This window comes from Lygodium microphyllum, chromosome 12 (genome assembly GCF_053477565.2).
Source record: "Lygodium microphyllum isolate KBCC chromosome 12, Lygodium_microphyllum_v1.1.10, whole genome shotgun sequence".
NCBI lineage: Eukaryota > Viridiplantae > Streptophyta > Polypodiopsida > Schizaeales > Lygodiaceae > Lygodium > Lygodium microphyllum.
In genome coordinates this window covers 75,762,126-75,784,388 of record NC_141146.1, presented here as the reverse complement: position 1 = coordinate 75,784,388, position 22,263 = coordinate 75,762,126, and positions in this window count along the sequence as shown.

Below are 22,263 nucleotides of genomic sequence, written 5' to 3'. Positions count from 1 at the left end.
CCACAACTAGCCTATGGCTTAGGGTGTCCTGTCTCTCACTCAACGTGGGTCAATATCCTAATGAAAGCAATTGCTGTGCATCCAGGATTTCTGATACCTTTAAATATTTCGATGATTTATGCATAGTGTGGATGCTAAGTGCTCAGACAGTTATGAAATCAATATTGTGCACATATGGAAAACATCTTTTCAATGATTTTCAACTACCGTTCTTATGCGGCGCTGCACAAACCTAGCACCGAGGAAACCCTCGTGCTACTAGGCTCTTATTTTATAATTATTCACCGACCTATATGGCATGCAAACAAAAACAACAATCTTTTCATCATCTTACTCCACATTTAGACACATTTTAACCACTCTACCCTTCCATCGATCAAATGTTGCATTGTTGTATAGATTTATAGGGCATTTTGCCATCATTTTATGTGTAGAAAGCGGAAAAAACACACTAGAACAAGAAGGTGGGGTTGAACTGAGGCAAATCCTCATGCTTCAGTCCCCACAAACATTCACAAACATTGTTCTTAATTTTCATTAATTTTCCGCACCCAAAATGCATTTTCCCCCTATTTTTTATTGTTTTTCTCTATTTTCCTTGTATTTTTCCTTATTTTTTGCATTATTTAATTACTGAAAATTCAAAATAGGTTATGGGCTATGGTCCTTAGTTCCTTCTCGCAGCAAAATTGAAAATTTAGTTGGTGTTCCTACTCATTTTTCCATTTTTATGCCCAAAAACATCATTTTTCCTTGATTTTCCATATTTTACGTGTTTTAGTGTATTATTTTGAGTCACAAGATGCATATTTTTCTGATTTTCTGATTATGATCAACAAGTACTCATGGAAAACAACAACATAAACAATTTTTAGCCCACATGAACAACATTTTATCAACCAAAACCATGAAATCTCAAATTTTCTTTGAAAAAAATTGAATTACCGCTTATTTGCATGTTTCGGGTTTCGTGTCCATGGCTGCAAATCTGAAAATCAGCAGCACTTCATGCTCAGCACGATCACAAATCACCATTTCTAGCTCATGGAGCAATCCGATCCATGCCGGACAAGCCTCCACCATTCTTCCTTCTTCCTTTCTCTTCCCACATGAACTTGCCTTTAGAAGAGAGAGAGGGAGGAGAGAGAAAGATTGAAATCAAAATTCTTCATAGAGACCACCATTTCTCAGGCGACAGGCGGCGATAGAGTCCACAGACAGAGGGGAATGAAGCCCCATAATCCATTGGGGGGGTTGTTTGCAGCAGCCATGATGCCCTCTCTCCATCCATGGCGCATTTTTCGGTGCCTTCTGTCGATCACGTTTTTTCATCCCTCTTCATTCTCTCTCCACGTTTTTTTGCTTCATAAGGTGCATAAAATTTTTGGGGGGGTCCAAACTCAAAAGGCATGCTCAAATTTGGCCTCCCAAGTGTCCACCTTTTCATATCTTGACCATTTTGTGGCCATTTCCCCGTCCGGACTCCGAATTGAGCTCTGAAAAATCCTGGGCGTCCGGCTTGGCATCCCACATTGGCCAGTAACTCTTGCCAACCTGCACGACTGTCTGAAAAATTATGAAAAATCAACAAGTGTCGCTCGGGCACCTTTAAAGCACTTTGACGCTTAAAATCGTCCTAGATCGAGCCGCCGCCTTTGACATTGAATATTTTTCCCTTGATATTCATAATTTTTAGCTATTTTTAAGCACTTCCCATCACCTAAATTCCGCTCTCATTGGCGACCATGGGATAGGGCGACTCAGCTCGTCGAATCCATGAACATATCTGCACATAAACAACCAAAGAAGCATCAAACTGATACAAAACAAATATATAATAAAACTCAGCACAATGCTCCCCCTACCCCTGGACAGAACCAAGGCATGACATCCACAAGGAGTAGGCCTAGCATCATCTAATAGAAGATCCGAAGCGAGTCACTAACCAACTGCTCCAACACAGCCAAACGAAAAAACCTATCAAAGCGGTTGCCCTAGATGGTAGTCTGAACTACCTACCAACTAAAGACAACACAACTAGGAGCTCCTACTAGGCGAGGACTCCTATAGCCTGATCAAGGAGTATTTTCTTTCAGCACATTTCTTCTTTTAGGGTTTTTATTTTATTAACATACTTGGCATGTAAAAAGGAGGGAGCTGAGCGTAGTGACCCAAGGAGAATAGGGCATCGGCCTCAGGACCTGTCTTGGCACCCAAGAACCTACCAAGCCCTCGCAAGGCGACACTTAATCCTTTTCTAATGCTCACTTTTATTTTCACTCCAACCTTCCTTATTTTATCATTTTTTTTCAACAAGAAGTCACCCCTAGGAAGACAAGGTATCGGCCCCGGGTCTGACTCGTCCCCAGGAACCTACCAGGCCTTCGCAAGGCAATGATCAACTGCTAATACATTTTCATTTCTTTTCTTTTCTTTAATAGGGGTTAGAACCCCTTTTTACACACCGTCGTATTTATATTCATCTTTTAGGATGTTCAGGGTTTCTTGGCATCATTATTGTTATCTTCTGGCAGGCTTCTCTAACTGCCTCACTACTAACAAGAACTCCTAGAACAGCTGCCTAGCAGGCTAGCAGAACAGGGCCACTAGGACTTCCTTCTAAAATAGGTCTTTCGATGCCTGACAATGTCTTTACAGGAGGCAATGACTACTCCGACCTCTCTCAAACATACTTAGCCTAAACCTGGGACTTCATGCCTTTTTTGCCGGTCCCCAACAAAAGTATATCCCCTCGACAAGTACAAATACACATATAACAGGAAAGAAAGGTACTCGTAAAGGAGAGGTATCACTTGGATTGGCCACAAGAAGCTTCCATCGCAGCAAAGGCTCCGCCAGGCTCCACCAAATTCCACGAATCACGAAACCTGTCCAGCACAACACTTAAAACAAAAACCTGATTAAACGCACCCGCACTAGACAGGGAAATGGCCCTCTTGGCCTAATGAAATGAAACACTTCACTACAAAACTGAATCGGCCCTCTTGGCCTAATGAAATGAAACAATACTACTCATAACATCCTCCTGGAAACAACTATGATAGACATCAAAGCATACCATTCCTAGGGGAATAGGGCTCGTAGCCCTAAACTAGGTGCATTAAATTATGACCCATCCCTCCTGCGTATGTCGCAAGAGGTGTCGCATCACATGTCGTCTAATCAGTCTGTGGATCCAAGATAATAAAGGCAGATGGGTCTCGTTCACCCTCTGCATCACCCAGATCAACCATCGTCTGCCAAAGAGGGCATGTTCAGAAAGCATACCCCACAAATGACTAGGTCCTGTCTCACCATCAATAGATATATCGGGACAAGGGCCACAATTAAAGAAGAGGTCTTCTTCATACGCAAAATTAGCCAATGAATCGGCAAATTGATTCCAATTTCGTGGAATCAGCTGAAAAGACACTCTATCAAATTCGTCTAGCAGGGCTATGGCAGTATAATGGTACATGCAAAGGATGGGATTTCGTACCATGTACGTCCCATTGAGTTGATTTAAAACCAATTGAGAGTCCCCTTTCACCAATAACTGGCGGATACCACCCTTCTTTGCAATATTCAAACCCATAATCAGGGCTTTGTATTCTGCCATATTATTGGTAAAATTCACCCCGAGATAAGCAGCTAACTTCATAACAATGCGTCGTCGGGGGTCTCGGATGACAACTCCTACACTTCCTTTTTTGCATGCATCCCTGGACGCCCCATCAAAGTACAAGGTGTACGTCCATAAAGGGTTTACATATCCCGCCATCCTGAACTCTACTCGTAATTATGGTAATCGAAATTCAGCATATTCAACAGGTGGACCATAGGCTCCATCCCTCCATCATCATTGAATTCAATAGGGATGCTCGTCAAAATTTGTAGGCAGTGATGGCAGAAGACCTTGATCTCCCAAATAAATGTCCTGTCTTCTTGCTCAGTCACCTTGTATCCTTTGCTCCACCAAATGAGCTTTCCCTGATGATACCTCTGTTCTAAATATGGGTGTTCTAAATAAGGGATCAGATGACCCATCAACCTCTATCACGATTTCCTTGCAGATATTTGATCAATCTCGCCTAGACCTGCAAGGCAGTCATAGTATTAGTGCAATCAGAAATAATAAGGTTTATTCTTATTAAGATTAACCTTATTTTTAAATTCTACCCCCTCAAGGTCAACTAACAAAACTGTGGATTTATTCTTTCCTATTCTAACGATCCTATAGGGCCCGTCCCATTTGGGCTCTAGCTTGCCTGGAAATAATTCACGTCGTGCGTCATAATACAGAACAAGCTATCCTTTCTTGAAGGTGTATTTCTTGGCTTTGATGTCATGTAACTGCTTCATTCGGTGCTTCGCCACTTCTTGGTGCAATAAGCTTTGTAGTTTAAGCTCATCTAAATGTGCCAGTGTCGTCAAGCGCTCAAAAAGTGCGTCTTCATCACTCAAAGAATGATTGATGGCAAACCGAATAGTCGGCAGCTCAATCTCTAAAGGCAAGACACACTCCTCCCCATATAGTAACTTGAACGGGGTATGGCCAGTGGCTCGTTTGAAAGTCGTATTATAGGCCCATACTGCCACGTATAACTTTTTATCCCAATCCCGTTTCTTTTCCGACACAATTTTGGACAGAATGCCCACAAGCTGCTTGTTGGTGCTTTCAACTTGCCCATTGGCTTGCGGGTTATATGGGGTTGTCTTGTTATGCTTGATTTGCCACATCTCTGTCAAACCTTTAATCACCTTATTCAGGAAACGGGTTCCGCGGTCCGACACTAATTCTTTCGGCGGACCAAACCGGCATATTATCTACTCTAAAAGGAAACTAGCAGTTTCTTTAGCATCATCTTTCCTTGTTGCACGTGCTTCTGACCACTTTGTGAAGTAGTCAGTTGCTACAATGATGTACCTCTTTTGCGTAGTCGACGACGGAGTAATAGGACCAACAAAGTCTATTCCCCACTTCTCAAATGGAAGTATCGCCATAATAGGGTTGAGTGGTCGTTTCCTATTCTCTCGACTATCATGTCGTTGGCAAATATTGCATCTCTTAACATACGCAAACACATCCTGGAAGATGGTAGGCCACCAATAACCTGCTCTTAAAGCCTTTTGTGCTGTAAGCCGTCCAGCAAAATGGCCACCGCAAGCAGAATCATGGCACTCTTCCAAAATGAATGGCACCTCGTCAGGCATCACACATCGGCGATAGATGTCATCAACCCCTTGCCGATATAATGTACCTGCGATCAATGCAAACTTTAACGCTTGCTGCTTAATTTTCCTTCTCTTAACTTTAGATAATTCAGATCCTACCTCTCCTGTCGATAAATAATGCGTTATTGCAACATACCAGGAGGGAATAGATGCCGTATCTATTTTAAATAACAACTTCATGTCACTACCTTCAGCCACAGATTCTTTCGGCTCCCCAAAGTCCACAAGACATTCCACGATGCCTTGCAACCTTGGTGGCTTACTACGGATTTCATAATCAAATTCCTGCAAAGTGATCAACCACTTTGCTAGACGATCAGGCGGCTGCAGCTTATTCATCAATAATCGAAGCCGCCTTCGTATAAAGCACGACTTTCTCATAGAGAATATAATGCCTGAATTTCTTGGTCCCAAAGACCATCGTTAGACACAATTTCTCCATGTAAGTATAATTGATTTCGGATACCCCTAGCTTCCGGCTAGCAAAAGCAATCGGGTGGTACCACTTCTCTTCCCAAATTTGGGCTAAACAGCAGCAACTGATACTATACATAGTGGCTGCTGAGAATATATAGAACACCTCACCTCTTTTAGGTGCTTTTAAAACGGGAGCTCTTGCTAGCTCCTGTTTCACATCCTCGAATGCTACCTTACAAGGGTCACCCCATACAAACGAACATCTAAAGGACAATAGATTTGTAAGCGGCAACGTTCTTTCTGCTAAGGCGTTTATGAATCTACGGTAATAACCAACCGAAGACAGAAATCTATGAACTTCCTTTGGAGTGCGTGGTGGACCCATGGCAACTATAACTTTGACCTTCTCGGGGTCTGTCGCAATTCTTACCGAACTGACCACATGACCCAGCAATAGCCCATAAGGTACTCCAGAAACACACTTCCGTGGGTTTAGGGCGATGCAAAATTGTCTACAGCGCTCGAAGCATTTTCTTAAAATGATCAACTGCCTTCCTCTCACGGTGGTAGCCCCTAAGTCATCAATAAACACCTTCAACTCTTCGGGGGATATGTCACCAAATGTCTTATCTGCTGTTCGTTGCCATGAACCAGGCGCATTGCATAAACCAAAGGCCATCACATGGTACGCAAAAGTACCAAATACAATGATAAAAGTTGTTTTCAACTTGTCCTCTTCTGTGATTGCCATCTGGTTATATCCTGCAAAGCAATCCATGAACGAATATATCTCCCTACCCGCTAATTGATCCAAAATCTGGTCAATAAATGGCAACGGGTAGTAGTCCTTAACTGTCTGCTTATTCACCTCCCTAAAGTCCACACATAATCGGATTTGATTATTATTCTTCTTTCTAATCACAACTGGCAGCGAACACCATTCGGTGTGTTGCACAGGAAAAATCAAACCCGCTTTTTGAAGCTTCTGTAACTCTTCAAACAGCCCGTCCCTCTGTTCGAAAGGCATACGCCTTACTTTCTGTCGTACAGGACGACTGCCCTCTTTCAACGGAATTGTATGAACAGCAAGACTAGGAGGAATGCTCTCAACTCATCATAACTCCAGGCAAAGATATCACGGAATTCCTGGATCAAGGCCACATAGTCCTCCCTTTCTGCTGTGCTGAGCATAGAACCTAATTTGATTGGCTGTGAATCATCAGGCGTACCAAGGTCTAGCTCGATAACATCTGCATCTCTTATACGTTCTTAGCCCTCTATCGGCTCGTTCAAAGTAATCTGATAGATGTCTTCCGTGGTGGATCCCTCTTTGGACTCATCACTCGATGATGTCTCACTGGCAGATAAATCTTCTAATGTCTCCAATTCTGTAGAAGATAGAGGAGCTCTCTCACTCTGCGGGGACTCAGGATAAGCATCAACCACCACACGCTGGGCACCTCTGCCGAATATCAGTCGACCGGCAGGTATATCTACTTGGCAGTCCGCTTGCAAGATCCAAGGTCGTCTGAGTAATACTTGGTAACTTGGACGGCCTGCAAAACGAATCACCCTAAAGTCCAACAGGCATTCTACATTGCAACAGTGACATGGACCTTAGTAATGCAACCTTCTGGCTGTCTCAAACTATCATCTGCCATTCTGAGAATTGTGGAGGTATCTTTCTGGATCGCAAGACCCAACCTTTCCACTAGTTCAGAACTCATAATGTTAACAGATGATCCCGTGTCGACAATGGCATAATCTACTAATATCCCATCGACATAGGCTGCAACCCTTGGGCAATGCTTCTCAGCACGCTCGAACCAGTCATCACCAACTCGCGCAATACCCAAAGGTTCTACGATATAACCGGTACGGAGGATCTTTCTAAATTCCTTGCGTACTCCTGGGGAAAGCTTAATAAGCTGTAAAAGATTCACATCCGGCTTGACTTCGCAAAGAGAGCTCGCCAAATCGAATTCATGATAGTTCGATAGAGCTCGCTTTTCATGCCAAACCATCCGCTCTTTAGGTCACTGAACCGGCTTTATTGCCTCTTTTTTAACTTTCACCTTCTTCTTTGGTGGTTCCTTATCGGCTTTGCTTTCCACGGGCTTCAAAGGTCCCCCTTCCATGGCAGGATCCAAAACTTGTGTTCCTTTGTCACCTTGTTTAGGGTTTCCGTCGACAGGCTTATCCTTGTCAGCTTCTCTACCCTTTTGACCTCTTGTAAGAACAGCTCGCAAATTAGAGGTTTCAGGATCATTAACGCGTACAGCCTCAATCAAACTAACCCCACTACCACTGGGTAGCTCCTCCACTGTAGTCTTTGGTCATTGAAGTATTTGTTTAGGCCCATCTTCTCGCTGGGAATCATTTCCTTGTGCACGATGATTAACAGGCCCTGGTTGCCGACTTCCTCGCTGGAGGGAACTGATCTTACTCCAGCAAGTAGCTGCTAAATGGCCGGATTTTCCACAAATGTCACACTTAACATTTGGGCAATTTCTTGGATAGTGCTGCCCACCACACCATTTGCAACTAAACCTCGAAGGTGCACCCTCATCTAGGTATCTACTTCCTATCAAATTTTGTTGTTTTTTAAGGAAGTTGACATCAACGGCTATTTGCCGATACTGCTCCGTAATCATGTCGGTATAATGCTTCATCATGTCCTTAACCTTGCCAAGAACATTGGAAGCGCTTGACTCATAGCCTTGGTCATTACCATGTCGTTCCATCGGCCTAACAATTCGATTAGGCACTGGTTGTTGAGCCACATGCATGGTATTAGAATTGACCGCCTGGCCTCCACCATTTGGAGTCATTTGACTGCCCGTAGGCATCGATATGCTAGGGAGAGCTGGTAATAAAGGGACATTCTGCATCATGTTCCCTCTCCCATTAGGGTTAGCTATCGCTATCCCTTGGCCACTACTGCCACTGGCCATCGCCACATTGTTTCCCAATACTAAACCCATATTCGAATTATCTCGAGAAGCATAGGCTGCTTGTAGTCGGGATTCCACCTCTTGTGCTCGTGTAATGGCAGTATCTATATCCCCCAAGGGGACACTACTCAACTGCAATTGGATATTAAAGTCCAAACCATGTAGGAAATATTGCAATTGGGCAGCTGCGGGGATAGGAATAGAGGTGTCCAACTTACGGAAAACCTCTTTTATCTTCTTCGCATAAGCACGAATATCCTCGTGTGGTTCTTGGCGGGTCACGTTGAGTACACGCAACCAATATTGCCCACCCCTTTCAAGGGCAAACTCCCTTCGAAAAGCTCCATAAAATGAATCAATATTCAATATGGTTCCGGCTTCTAAACCATGATACCATATAGCGGCTCTTCCTTTGAGAGTCATGTTGAAGAACATCATTAAATGTCCTTCTTCTTGAATGCGACAGTTAAACATCAGCTTTTGAAACTCCCTAATGTGGAGTTCCGCATCTTCCTCAACTAGCCCATTAAAAATGGATAGCGGGTAACCTAGAGCCGGCAAATCCGTCGTTCCTGCTGGAATTGCAATAGGCTGCGCCATAACGAAAATTGGATTTGTACTACGAATAGGGGATGGTGGGGTTACACCTCCCGCACTTGATATAGACTGGCTTATGGAAGGAAGGGGAGCACTAGAGCTTCCACCTTCTCCTAACTTACTGCTTGTGGTACCAAGACCACTAGGTCCACTCCCTCATAAGGGTTCAACACCGCTACGCTTAGGGGAATATCTCCTAAAAATTTCAGCACGTCGCCTAGCTCTTTCGTCTCTCTCTTGCTTTTGGATTTCTGCTAGACGATGCTTATCGATAAATAACCGATCAATCTCAGTATCCTTTGGCATAAACTGCTAGTTGGTCCCTAGACAACCAGGATTCGAGAACCGCCACTTTTAAGAGGCTCCCGGCAGATGCACCACTGATGGACCTAAAAACGGGCCGGCACTGGCTCATGCACTAGCCGGACCTCTATCTCACGTGCTCAACAACCCCACGGCCTCGCGGCCAGGAGCGTTGATGACACATACATTGCCTTCCTAGACATCTTCCGTTTATATCACATCGTTTGTAGTCCACTCTTCTCTCACCCACTACTCCTCAGAGGGAGTCCCTTACACATTGCCCAATGGCACGAAGCACAGACATAGGGGGTCCTCCAACGGCTGAGTGCCACCACCCCTCTGCGACTCTCCTACACCTTGGGGATTGGCCCCTCGATGCATCGCTCAACATATAAACATGTCGCACAAAATCCACTCAAAATACCATTTAATCATATACAGGAATGTACCATTGTCCTTACTTCTCTTTCCCCTAGACCCCACGACTAGCCTATGGCTTAGGGTGTCCTGTCTCTCACTCAACGTAGGTCAATATCCTAATGAAAGCAATTGCTGTGCATCCAGGATTTCTGATACCTTTAAATATTTCGATGATTTATGCATAGTGTGGATGCTAAGTGCTCAGACAGTTATGAAATCAATATTGTGCACATATGGAAAACATCTTTTCAATGATTTTCAACTACCATTCTTATGCGGCGCTGCACAAACCTAGCACCGAGGAAACCCTCGTGCTACTAGGCTCTTATTTTATAATTATTCACCGACCTATATGGCATGCAAACAAAAAAAGCAATCTTTTCATCATCTTACTCCACATTTAGACACATTTTAACCACTCTACCCTTCCATCGATCAAATGTTGCATTGTTGTATAGATTTATAGGGCATTTTGCCATCATTTTATGTGTAGAAAGCGGAAAAAACACACTAGAACAAGAAGGTGGGGTTGAACTGAGGCAAATCCTCATGCTTCAGTCCCCACAAACATTCACAAATATTTTTCTTAATTTTCATTAATTTTCCGCACCCAAAATGCATTTTTTCCCTATTTTTTATGGTTTTTCTCTATTTTCCTTGTATTTTTCCTTATTTTTTACATTATTTAATTACTGAAAATTCAAAATAGGTTATGGGCTGTGGCCCTTAGTTCCTTCTTGTAGCAAAATTGAAAATTTAGTTGGTGTTCCTACTCATTTTTCCATTTTTATGCCCAAAAACATCATTTTCCCTTGATTTTCCATATTTTACGTGTTTTAGTGTATTATTTTGAGTCACAAGATGCATATTTTTCTAATTTTCTGATTATGATCAACAAGTACTCATGGAAAACAGCAACATAGACAATTTTTAGCCCACATGAACAACATTTTATCAATCAAAACCATGAAATCTCAAATTTCCTTTGAAAAAAATTGAATTACCGCTTATTTGCGTGTTTCGGGTTTCGTATCCATGGCTGCAAATCTGAAAATCAGTAGCACTTCATGCTCAGCATGATCACAAATCACTTTTCCAGCCTGTGGAGCAATCCAATCCATGCCGGACAAGCCTCCACCATTCTTCCTTCTTCCTTTCTCTTCCCACATGAACTTGCCTTTAGAAGAGAGAGAGGGAGGAGAGAGAAAGACTGAAATCAGAATTCTTCATAGAGACCACCATTTCTCGGGCGAGAGGCGGCGATAGAGTTCACAGACAGAGGGGAATGAAGCCCCATAATCCATTGGGGGGGTTGTTTGCAGCAGCCATGATGCCCTCTCTCCATCCATGGCGCATTTTTCGGCGCCTTCTGTCGATCACGTTTTTTCATCCCTCTTCATTCTCTCTCCACGTTTTTTTGCTTCATAAGGTGCATAAAATTTTTTGGGGGGGTCCAAACTCAAAAGGCATGCTCAAATTTGGCCTCCCAAGTGTCCACCTTTTCATATCTTGACCATTTTGTGGCCATTTCCCCGTCCGGACTCCGAATTGAGCTCTGAAAAATCCTGGGCGTCCGGCTTGGCATCCCGCATTGGCCAGTAACTCTTGCCAACCTGCACGACTGTCTGAAAAATTATGAAAAATCAACAAGTGTCGCTCGGGCACCTTTAAAGCACTTTGACGCTTAAAATCGTCCTAGATCGAGCCGCCGCCTTTGACATTGAATATTTTTCCCTTGATATTCATAATTTTTAGCTATTTTTAAGCACTTCCCATCACCTAAATTCCGCTCTCATCACCATATAAGAATAATGGTGTGCTAGATAACCTTTAAAACCAAATCTTTTAATAGGGTATCTGACCCTGCTAGACCTGCGTACCACTAGATCACTTTGTGGAGCCTTTACATTACTATGTGCTCTCTGTATACCTGGTGTCTTGATTGAAGGAATACCAAGCTCATCATCCAAACTTTCTAAACCACTAGAATCTCCATCAAATCCCAAATAACTAGTAGATGCATCATTACCATCCAACACTTTCTTCTTTCCTTTGTCTTTACTACAACACTTGTAGATCCACTTGAAGATGTGACGATGGTATATGGCTATCCCAAAGGTAGTATGGCTTGCCTCTTTTAGTACCATTGGAGCAAAATTAAAGTTGAGTGCTAACATTGGGGATGAGATAGAAGACCCTATTATGTTCCGGAGGATAGTAGGGAGTGTGATTTACATAACTATCACAAGGCCAATAGACTTGAGCTATGCTATTGGCCTTGTCAGTCAGTTTATATAGATGCCTAGAAAGCCTCATTTGGATACAGTTAGATGCATATTGAGGTATGTGAAGTTCACTTTACATTATGGACTTTTTTATGAGGTAGATAAGGATGTACAGGTGTTTAGATACATAGATGCAGATTGGGTTCAGACAAAGAGCTTCCAGTGGATTTATATTTTCCCTTGGTAGTGCATCAGTTACATGGAGCAATAAAAAGCAACCTATAGATGTTTTATCGAGTATAGAGGTATTGCTATGGCAGCATGTGAGGTGGTATGGTTTCAAAAGTTGTTAGGTGGTTTGGATGTGTAAGGAGATGGTCTAGTTGTCATTCACTGTGGCAACATGAGTAACATTGTAACATGTCCGAACCTTAACACGTTTTAGTAGTCTTGATCTAAAAGACGCTACCTGAAACTTCCATGCAATGTCACAGGATTTGTCGATTTAGCGACTTCCAAGTCTACTCCACAGCGAACGTATCGGCCAACCCTGTTAGGATCGACGTGGATCATACTAGGTTTCTGATGGTCAAGTCATTCTACAGCCTTCTATTGTCGATCTACTTTGCGTAGAGTATCTAAACTGGGGTGGACTCATATCGCACTTGGTTCAAAGAGAATGGGAAATGAGAGGAATGCATCACTCGATCTCTCTACCCATAGGGTAAAGTCCCATTATGGTCCCCTAAAATGATATGAGCAAGGGTTCTACCCTGCATGAATGATGGTCAATACATCATCGTGGTTTGGATGTTGAGAAGCCTCCTAGTTCTCTGGGACCACCCTGTCATAGGACGAGCCCGTCCACCTGCTTCCCTTGATAGCTTTAGTTTTCTACTTACCTAAGGGCACATTAGTAGACAGTACCCATCCACCCGCTTCCCTTGATAGCTTTAGTTTTCTACTTACCTAAGGGCACATTAGTGGCAACACATTCAAGCAGCTTCCTTAATTATCCCGTTAGTCACATGTTCCTTTACGTTATTTATGCACTGACACAAAAACAATTTAGGAAAATTTCTTGAAAAGTAAACTCTATATTAAAATTTCAAGTGAGATACAAATCCCCGTCCATAGGACGATTCCCGCAATCCATAAGGATGCATCTTATTATCCTCCAAGTTTTCACCCTTGCACTAGTAATAGGGCCTCTAGAATCCATCTTGAGTCATGTAGACTATTTGAGTAGGACCCGAAGGTAGGGAATTTACAACCAGAGCCCCCCTGGCATCCAAGCATCCTCCTACAATCAAACTAATCCACGGAGAGACCTCTCATGGTGGGTTCGGTCCAATTCCCGTCATGGTTATTTAGAACCCCCTTGGATAGGGTTGGTGGCTAGTGGGGGGTGGTTTTGTCAAGAATCGCGTGGTGGAGGGGGTTGCTCAAGATGCTGCGCCGAACACACACAGAATGCACAAGGAGAAGCTCACTCAAGAGACAAGAAGAGAGATGGAGGCCAAAAACGTTTTCTTGCTGATTTTTTCTTCTTCTTCCACACTCTTTACAATGTACACAAAGTATAGATAAGATACAACATAAAAGGAAAGTGGCCTACTAAGTCAAACAATGCATAACCGACTACACTAGTCGACTGGCGCTATAACTATGCCAGCTGTAAATAGGTGTAATAACCTGAATATAATAAGTAATGAGTCAGTGGCCATGTGAGAGTCATAATGACCACCGACGTGCTAAGTGTAGACGTATGGACCCATCTAACCAGGCGGTCCATCATCCATATCCACATGTGTTGAGCTTGCCATCTCAACAAGTTTGGCATGCCCCTCCAAGAATTTAACTTGACTTATTATACCATATTCTTATGAGAGCTTGGGTCAAACAATCCTTTCACAGATAGTGCTCCTAAAATTACAAGCACAAATAATAATGTGGGCGAGTGCTCAAAACACTTGCTAAGGTGGAGTTTCTTTTTGCATGCTTAGAATTCAACCTTTGGATTTTTCTTGCCTCGGCAAGATTAGCCATGATGCATTAGCATTGAATCCTTGATGTTATCATCCATATCTCTCGCGTGACAGAGGTATTCTAGGTACAAGTCCTCTTACTCCTGGATGAGTAATCTACACTTCATCCCTTGATTATCATTGCAATAGGGATTGTAATTTGACTTTAGTAGGCGCTACCCTCCCCATTATTATCCCCATGAAACCCTACCCAATCCTCTAGGATTAGAGTTTTTGCATAAGTCAGATTAAGTCATCCTGGATCATTCTAGGCTCTATTCAGGGTTCCTTCTATGAGCCTCCTATTCTCATTATCTCACTACTTTGTTTTCCTTGTAGAAATCCTTATCAACTACCTCATGTACAAAGAATAACTTTACCGTAGTTTGGATGGCTACCACTATCATGGGATTTTATTTTTCCATGATAGCAAACTGTGGGAGCTTTCGCTCATCCACCACGACCCACGGACTGCTTATAGTTTCAAGCATTCCAAGCCGAGCACTAATGGCTACCTCTCACATAACTGACGCGCCATCCATATCTACGGATGTAGTGAGCTCACGTCCATGCCGATCGAGTTACCTCCTCTCCCGTGCACTCTGGTAGCTCCACAATCCAAGTGCAAGCTTCAAGCAAGCTCCATCCTCAAGCTCCATGCTCCAAGCTCCATTGTGGCAAGTAAGACAAGAGAAGAGAAGAGAAGAGAAGAAGAGAGGAGAAGATGGAGAGCTTCTCCTCCTCGGTCCCTCACCCTCACACACTCACTCCCTCACACTCTCACACTCCCTCTCTCAAGCACAAGCTCAAGCAAGCAAGAAGAAGAAGAAGAGGAGAGCCACTTTTGGCCACACACAAGAATGAGCTTCTCATTCACTTTTCAACTTTATATACAAAACCCTAATCCCTTTTCGGTAATCATCCCCTTATCCCCTTTTTTTACATAGCTGGCCGTGGCCTAGGCCCTTTTTCCCATTGTCCTCCTATCTTCCTAGCTTCCTTCCTACCGCCCATCTACCTTTACAAATTGCATGCGTGAGAGCCCAGTGCTCTTTAAATTAAATCATGATGCGCTTGTGTTGTTTTACAAAAGTATTAACTTGCGCTTTTTCTTATGCACCTTTTTCCTTTATTTAGGACTTTTATGCACTTCTTGTGTTTCCATATTTTTCTTGGCATGCTTTGTCTTTAGTGCTCATCAAGATGTTCTTGCTCTTCCAAGATAGGGAAAATGGCAAGTATTCCCCAAGTTTCTTCTTGGGGAATGCAACCATGTCCGCAAGGACATATACATGTGTGAATACTTTGAGTTTAGCATCCAACTCAGTTAAGCATTCTATGACACTTCTATGTTCAATGAGGGCTTGCTTGGTTGCTATCTCATGCAAAGTTCTAGGAGTTTCCCTAGGCTTTAGTATAGTTGGGGGCTCAGGCCTAGATGAGCAAGATTGGTGAACGCTAGGATTGCTTATGCTCTTAGGGTTCCCATGTTTCTCTTGAGGCCTTGCTCCTATTATGTCATGGTTCTCCTTGGATGTGACCGGTATAGTCTTGTCACCCTATTGTGATAGTGTTGTCACCCTATTGTGTCATGGTTCTCCTTGGATGTGACCAGTATAGTCTTGTCACCCTATTGTGATAGTGTTATATCCACTCTGATCAATGCAAGTTCTGTTGTCGGTGGATTGAGTGTTGCAAGTAACTGTGGATGGTAATGGTTGCTTTGATTTTTCAGAGCACATGGATGTGTCTAAGGTTTCACCACTGTTAGGAGATATGGCAGTGGGTTCATTTGTGGGTGGACTCGATGCTTTATTCCTTAGCTCTTCGGCACTCTTGATCTCAATCTTCTTGGGGTCTACAGACACTTGCAACTGCCATTATTGTTTTCGTTGTTTTCTCTTCTCTTTCTTAGGCAATCGAGGTGTATCCCTGGAAGACTTGCGACCTTGAACTAGGGTAGTCATTGATATGCTTGGTTGGGCCTCAACATTCTCTTTCTCTAGTGTGTACTCTTGGGACATAGCTGCGGCTTGCTGAATAGCCCTGCTAGGTTGTGAGGGTACAACTGCCTCTCTTTTTGGAGAGTTTAGCTCTTCAGCTAATTCCCCTCTGTTTAGCTCCTCAAGCCTAGGCTTTAGGTGCTTTGGAAGTGCTGGAGTTGTCAAGGATGTTGGTTGCGACACCTCCTCCATAGGTGAATGGCTAAGGACATGTTTCGCAAGGGGCATTGTCACAGCCAAGGGCTGTGACTGCTCTGATCTCTGATTGGAAGTAGTAGCACCTAGTTTAGTGGACTGGCTACTATTGGTGGATTGCGGTGTCAAGTCCTTAGGCCGATCAGAAGTGGTCATGTCTTTTGTTGCCCTTTGAGCATTCACTTGTGTAGATTGAGCATCAGTTGATCTAGTCACATTAGGTTGCATAGGCATATCCTTGGGCCGAGAGCTACAAGTGGTGTCATGTCCCACCTCTTGGACATCTGGAAGCTTAGATGGAGATAGAGGTTGGGATTGAGCAGCTACACTTGACGGGTACTATTGTGCTTCCTATGTCTGTTTAGGGAAAGAGGGTGTAGGAGATCTGGGACTCTTAGGTGGACTTGGCATTAGCTGAAAGATTTGCTCGCGGCTGTTAGACGATTGTGCCATTTGCTTTGTTGAGCAATCAACCTTCTTATGAGTAACATTGTGCTTGTGGTTCTCATGATCCTCTTGGGAAGTCAAAAGCTCCTTGAGCACTAGTGGTCTTTGTGTACGCTCAATGGTTAATATTGAAATCTGCTTATTAAGCATGCTAGGCTCTTCCTTTCTAATACTCATGTTTGGTTTCTTGCCCCGAGACTTGGATTTTCTCTTAGATTTTTTCATGTGCTTCTTTGCTTTTAATGCAATCTGGCCTTCAGCTCTGATAGAGGTGGTTTAGCAGGGGGTTTTAGTACCCAAATCCATCGGTTACCTGCGTAATACCCTTGAGCACGTAACGACACTTTGGATATCCATCGGGGTGTTGTGCTATCTCTCCATTGGTGCCTTCGTCTATAAGGCTTGGGCTTCTTTCGTGATCTTCTACAATGTTTGTAAGTCCAAAGCCTACCCTTGGCATTGTCTCCTGACCTTCTTGTTTCAAGAATGGCTTCACTCATTGGTTCTCGTTGTTTAGTATGTGCTTGTATCAACTCTTTCAACAGGTCCTTGCTCTCATTACTAGGCTTGCCTGTTATGTCAACACCTTCCTTGCCTTTCCCTCGAGGTTCGATGAGGTCACCCTTGCTAAAGGTTATGACTATCCTCACACCTGGTAGTGTCAAGTGTATCCTCTGTGCTAGCCTCACACTTCGTTGCCCTTTTGAAAGGTCGTTCGAGGAGGGTTTCCTTTCCACAACTAGCACTATTTGGAGGAACATGGAATAGGATAGGCAAGCTTTCAGTTTCAATAGTTACAAGGATTTTGCACTTTTCTATGAGTGCTTGTGGACGTCCCCCATATGGACTAATAGTTGCATTAGTCGGTGTGAGCTCTGGTTGGCCTAGCAGAGTCCATGCTTCATTGGTCAAGATATTAAAATCTGCCCCTTCATCGATGAGAGCATCGACACTATGTCCTCTTTTTGCAGTGAGTTTGACCCTAAGATAAGCAGATGGCACTATGTCTTCATCTTCCGGGTCTTGGCTTGTACATTTAAGCCTCATGATGCCTACCCTTGAGTCCCCAACTACACAGCTAGATTTGGTTTCTTTACTGATATCTTGGGTTGTCTATGCAGTGCCATTCAAGGTGCATCTATCTTCAAGACTGTCATATCTAGTCATCGACGCAGTTGTAGCTTGATGTTGTTGATTTCCGCTTTGACTAGATGCAGTCCGAATGCAACACATACGTGTTTTTGCGGTGTGGCCTTTTGTCCCTTGTTGGCTAGATTGGCCCATTGAGGTTCTAGGGTCTCTGTTTGTCTTTGTTCGGTGGGTATGGGCTTTGGATTGCTCCTTTGTAAGTGAGAATCCATGCTTGTGTAGAGCCATTACTATACTAGGATCTAATTTGGAGGACCTGTCACAGCGTGTGTTTTCTCTCCAACCTACTTGGGGGAGGTGTGGAGGGGGCAGAGCCCCCTTTGCGGGGGTCTTGGGGGAGGCAGTCCCCCCTAGCCCGCAGGGCCATTAGGATAAATGCCATGTGCGATTTGAAGGACCGTTTGTAGCCAAATTTTGAACTACTTGCTCTAGATTTCAGCCCAATGATCGATCTATGATATGATTTTGGCCTTATGTGGTCTCTAGGTCGGTTTCAAGGTCCACCAGTTAAATTTTTTTCAAAAAAATCAAAATTCAGCCCATCAGGTCCGAATTGCAGGGGCCGAATATTTGATTTGGCCTGTTCGAATGGCTGAGGGCCGAATGTAACTGGTTTGAATGTTAAGTTCGGCCGTTTGAGTGCATTTTTTCAAGGGTCGAGTACCTAAGTGGTCGGAGGGCCGAGTGGCTAAGTGGGCCGAGGGCCAAATGGTAACTTGTTTGAATGGGGTTGGCTGAGTGGGCTGAGGGTCGAATGGCCGAGTCAGGTGGGCCGAGTATCAAGTGGTCGAAATGCTTCACTCGGACGGGCTGAGTGAAAGGTGTCTGAGTGTAGTTGGCCGAGTGTCCAAGTGGTCCGAGGGCCGAATGGCCGAGTGGTTCGAGGGTCGAATATAGGACGTCGGGTCGAGGGCTGAATGGCCGAGTGGTCCGAGGGCCGAATATAGGACACCGGGCCGAGGGCCGATTCTGGAACTCGACCCAGAATTGTCATCACTCAGATAGGCCGAGCACAACGCGTTTTTTCGCCGGACTTCTAAGAATTCGCCGTGTCGAGCGATTGAGGCCTTTCTACCTATTGAGCACCTCCAGATCCAAGATACTCATGTAGGGGAAGGTGTGGAATTACCTGTACTAGGCAAATAACTCCTAGATGACAAGATCGACGTAGGTCCACGCAATGAAGCTCTCTCCCTCTCTCCATCTCTCCTGAAACCCTACAATGCAAAATGTGGCCTTTCTTGCCACTCCTAGCCCCTTATCACCCTGCCCAGGCCTGTATTCACCTTAGTCTTGCTTTCCTTACTAATATTTAATCCAAAATTTCATTTTTTGCCATTCTTTTTCCTGTTTTAGCCTGTTATACAGCAATAGAAAACCCTACTATGTGCTCCAATGTTTTGCTCCTATACTTCCTAAATGTAAGAAAAAATCATAAGGGAAATACCTACACTACTCCATCATGCTTTCCCAAGTCCAAAAACCAAAAGCCTACTTGCTAAGGAGATCAAATACCTCTTCAAACTCCCTGGCTTCCTACATATCTACCTCAAGCATTGGTTTGGGGAAAACCCTACTTCAATGCTCAATTCGAAGTGCACAAGCGCTCAAGGCTTGAATCCACTGGTCCCGACAACGGAACCAAAATGTGGGAGCTTTCGCTAAACCGCCAAGACCCATGGACCGCTTACTGTTTCAAGCATTCCAAGCCGAGCACTAACGGCTACCTCTCACATAGTCGATGTGCCATCCATATCTACAGGTGTAGTGAGCTTACCTCCATGCCGATTGAGTTACCTCCTCTCCCGCGCACTCCTGGAGTTCCTTGATCCAAGTACAAGCTTCAAGCAAGCTCCATCCCCAAGCTCCATGCTCCAAGCTCCATTGCCGCGAGCAAGACAAGAGAAGAGAAGAGGAGAGAAGAAGAGAGGAGAAGATGGAGAGCTTCTCCTCCCCAGTCCCTCACCCTCACACACTCACTCCCTCACACTCTCACACTCCCTCTCTCAAGCACAAGCTCAAGCAAGCAAGAAGAAGAAGAAGAAGAAGAGGAGAGCCACTTTTGGCCACACACAAGAATGAGCTTCCCATTCACTTTTCAACTTTATATACAAAACCCTAAATCCCTTTTGGGCGGTCATCCCCTTATCCCTTTTTTTACATGGTCGGCCGTGGCCTAGGTCCTTTTTCCCATTGTCCTCCTATCTTCCTAGCTTCCTTTCTACCGCCCATCTACCTTTACAAATTGCATGCGTGAGAGCCCGGTGCTCTTTAAATTAAATCATGATGACTTGCGCTCTTTTACAAAAGTATTGACTTGCGCTTTTTCTTGTTCGTCTTTTTTCTTTATTTAGGACTTTTCTGCACTTCTAAGGTTTCATATTTTTCTTGGCGCGCCTTTGTCTTTCGTTTACTTTTGCCTTGGCCTTTGTGTTCTACTTTAGATTTTTTGGATTTTCCACCTTGTTCATCTGAGGGTTAACACAAACGCCAGCTTGCTATGAATAGTCGCATGTTTATGGGCAACTATGCTCTCGCCAAGGAGTGTGGAAAGAGAAATTAGTAGTCTTATGGGTCGGAGACAATGTTTCCATTGTCTTGATAGTTGAGTCACAAATATCACTTTGAGGTTTACCTATCGATCAGGAATCCTTGGGGGATAATCTAAGTGAGGTGTCCTTCTTACTTGGATGATTTTAAATGGTCTAATTATTCACATCATTATCTCAAGCAGATCGGAGCTTGTATGTCTTTTCAAGTATTCATTATTGTAGATACATTTTAAAAAAATGCTTTAGTGAATGCGAGTAATCTAATTCATGCACATTGCAATCATGGGGCATAAACACAATTCTTGTGAAAAAAGAAGAAGAATACTTTTATCTCCTTCAATTCTTTCCTCTTTGCAAGAGAATTGGAAATTGAATACACTACATACGCAAGCGAAGAAGAACTCATCTTTTTGCACTTGCAATGAAGCAAGAATTTGATGCATTTATTCATTGCGGAAATGGATGCAAATATATCTTTATTAACTAGCATGCTTAGGATCTTGCCTTGCAATCATAAGACATAATTTCCTAGATGCAAGTCTCCTTCATGATTTTTTTGATGTAAAACATCAATTCGTGACAGTCCATATCATTTTCCTATGAACTCTAGTGCAAACATCTATCAGTTCCTTTTATCTCTCATGCATGCCTGTGCTAGTGCATAAAATTTAATGCTCCATGAACAAAAAACCCATACAAAATCCCTAATTTATGTGTGCACCAATGCAAAGTTTATTATGCAAATTGTTACATTCTATAACATGCCCTTAGTGCAATAAAATCCATAATTTTTGCTAAGGTGAATATAAATACAATCTCTAACATGATTTTAATGCAACATAATTGGTGGCTTGCTATCATGAATTTTAGCATGAATATTTTTTTTCTACTTAATGTAATCGATCTGTGTTTATTGTTCCATCAAGATGATTTCTACCGGTGGAGAAATTTATGTAATGCACCTGGTTACTAAGTGTTGTGGTTCCTTGATCTATAGCTCCATCATTTGACATGGGATTAGTGTTCACTTGGACCTTCCTTTGCTTTGGAGCCATTGTTTAGCTCGGGCCTTCTTCAACAGATGCGCGCACGTACTATTATGGAAGCTTGCTCCTTACAGGAGATAGGGCGTGGGAATCCCTCTCAACGGGGGGGGGGGGGGGGGGGAACTTGGAAACTTCTAGAAGTTTGCTCCCTCTCTCTCTCTGTGCCCAATTTTTGATACGGGAAAGTAAGTATCGATTCATTCTAGGGGGGTCTTCATAGGGAGGAGGAGGAGTGATATGGGGTGTAAGAGATGGGAATACAGGGGAAAATATAGGAATAAATAATGGAGAAAAAATACCTACTACACTGGCTGCTACACTGGTAGTATATAAGATGTAAGGGACTTGACATTTTTGCCATCAGATAATAATACAAGTCTCCTTCATCTTCACCTCTCTCTCCAAGCTTCCATGGCTTCTTCCTCTCTCTTTATGTCTTTCTCTCTCCTTTTCTAGTCTTTGTCTCTCCTCATCACTCTCTTTCTCTCTCTTCCTGTAGTCTTTCTCTCTCTTCTGCACTCTCCCTCTCTTCTTCTCTCTCTCTCTCTCTCTCTCTCTCATGTCCCCCTTCTTGATAGGTGGTATTAGAGCTTAGGTATTTGGTCCTGTCTTCCTTTTCTTTCCTCACATCTAGTTATATTTTACAAAAAAAAAGCCCTAGTTCAAATAGGTACAACAGGGACAAGAGTTGAC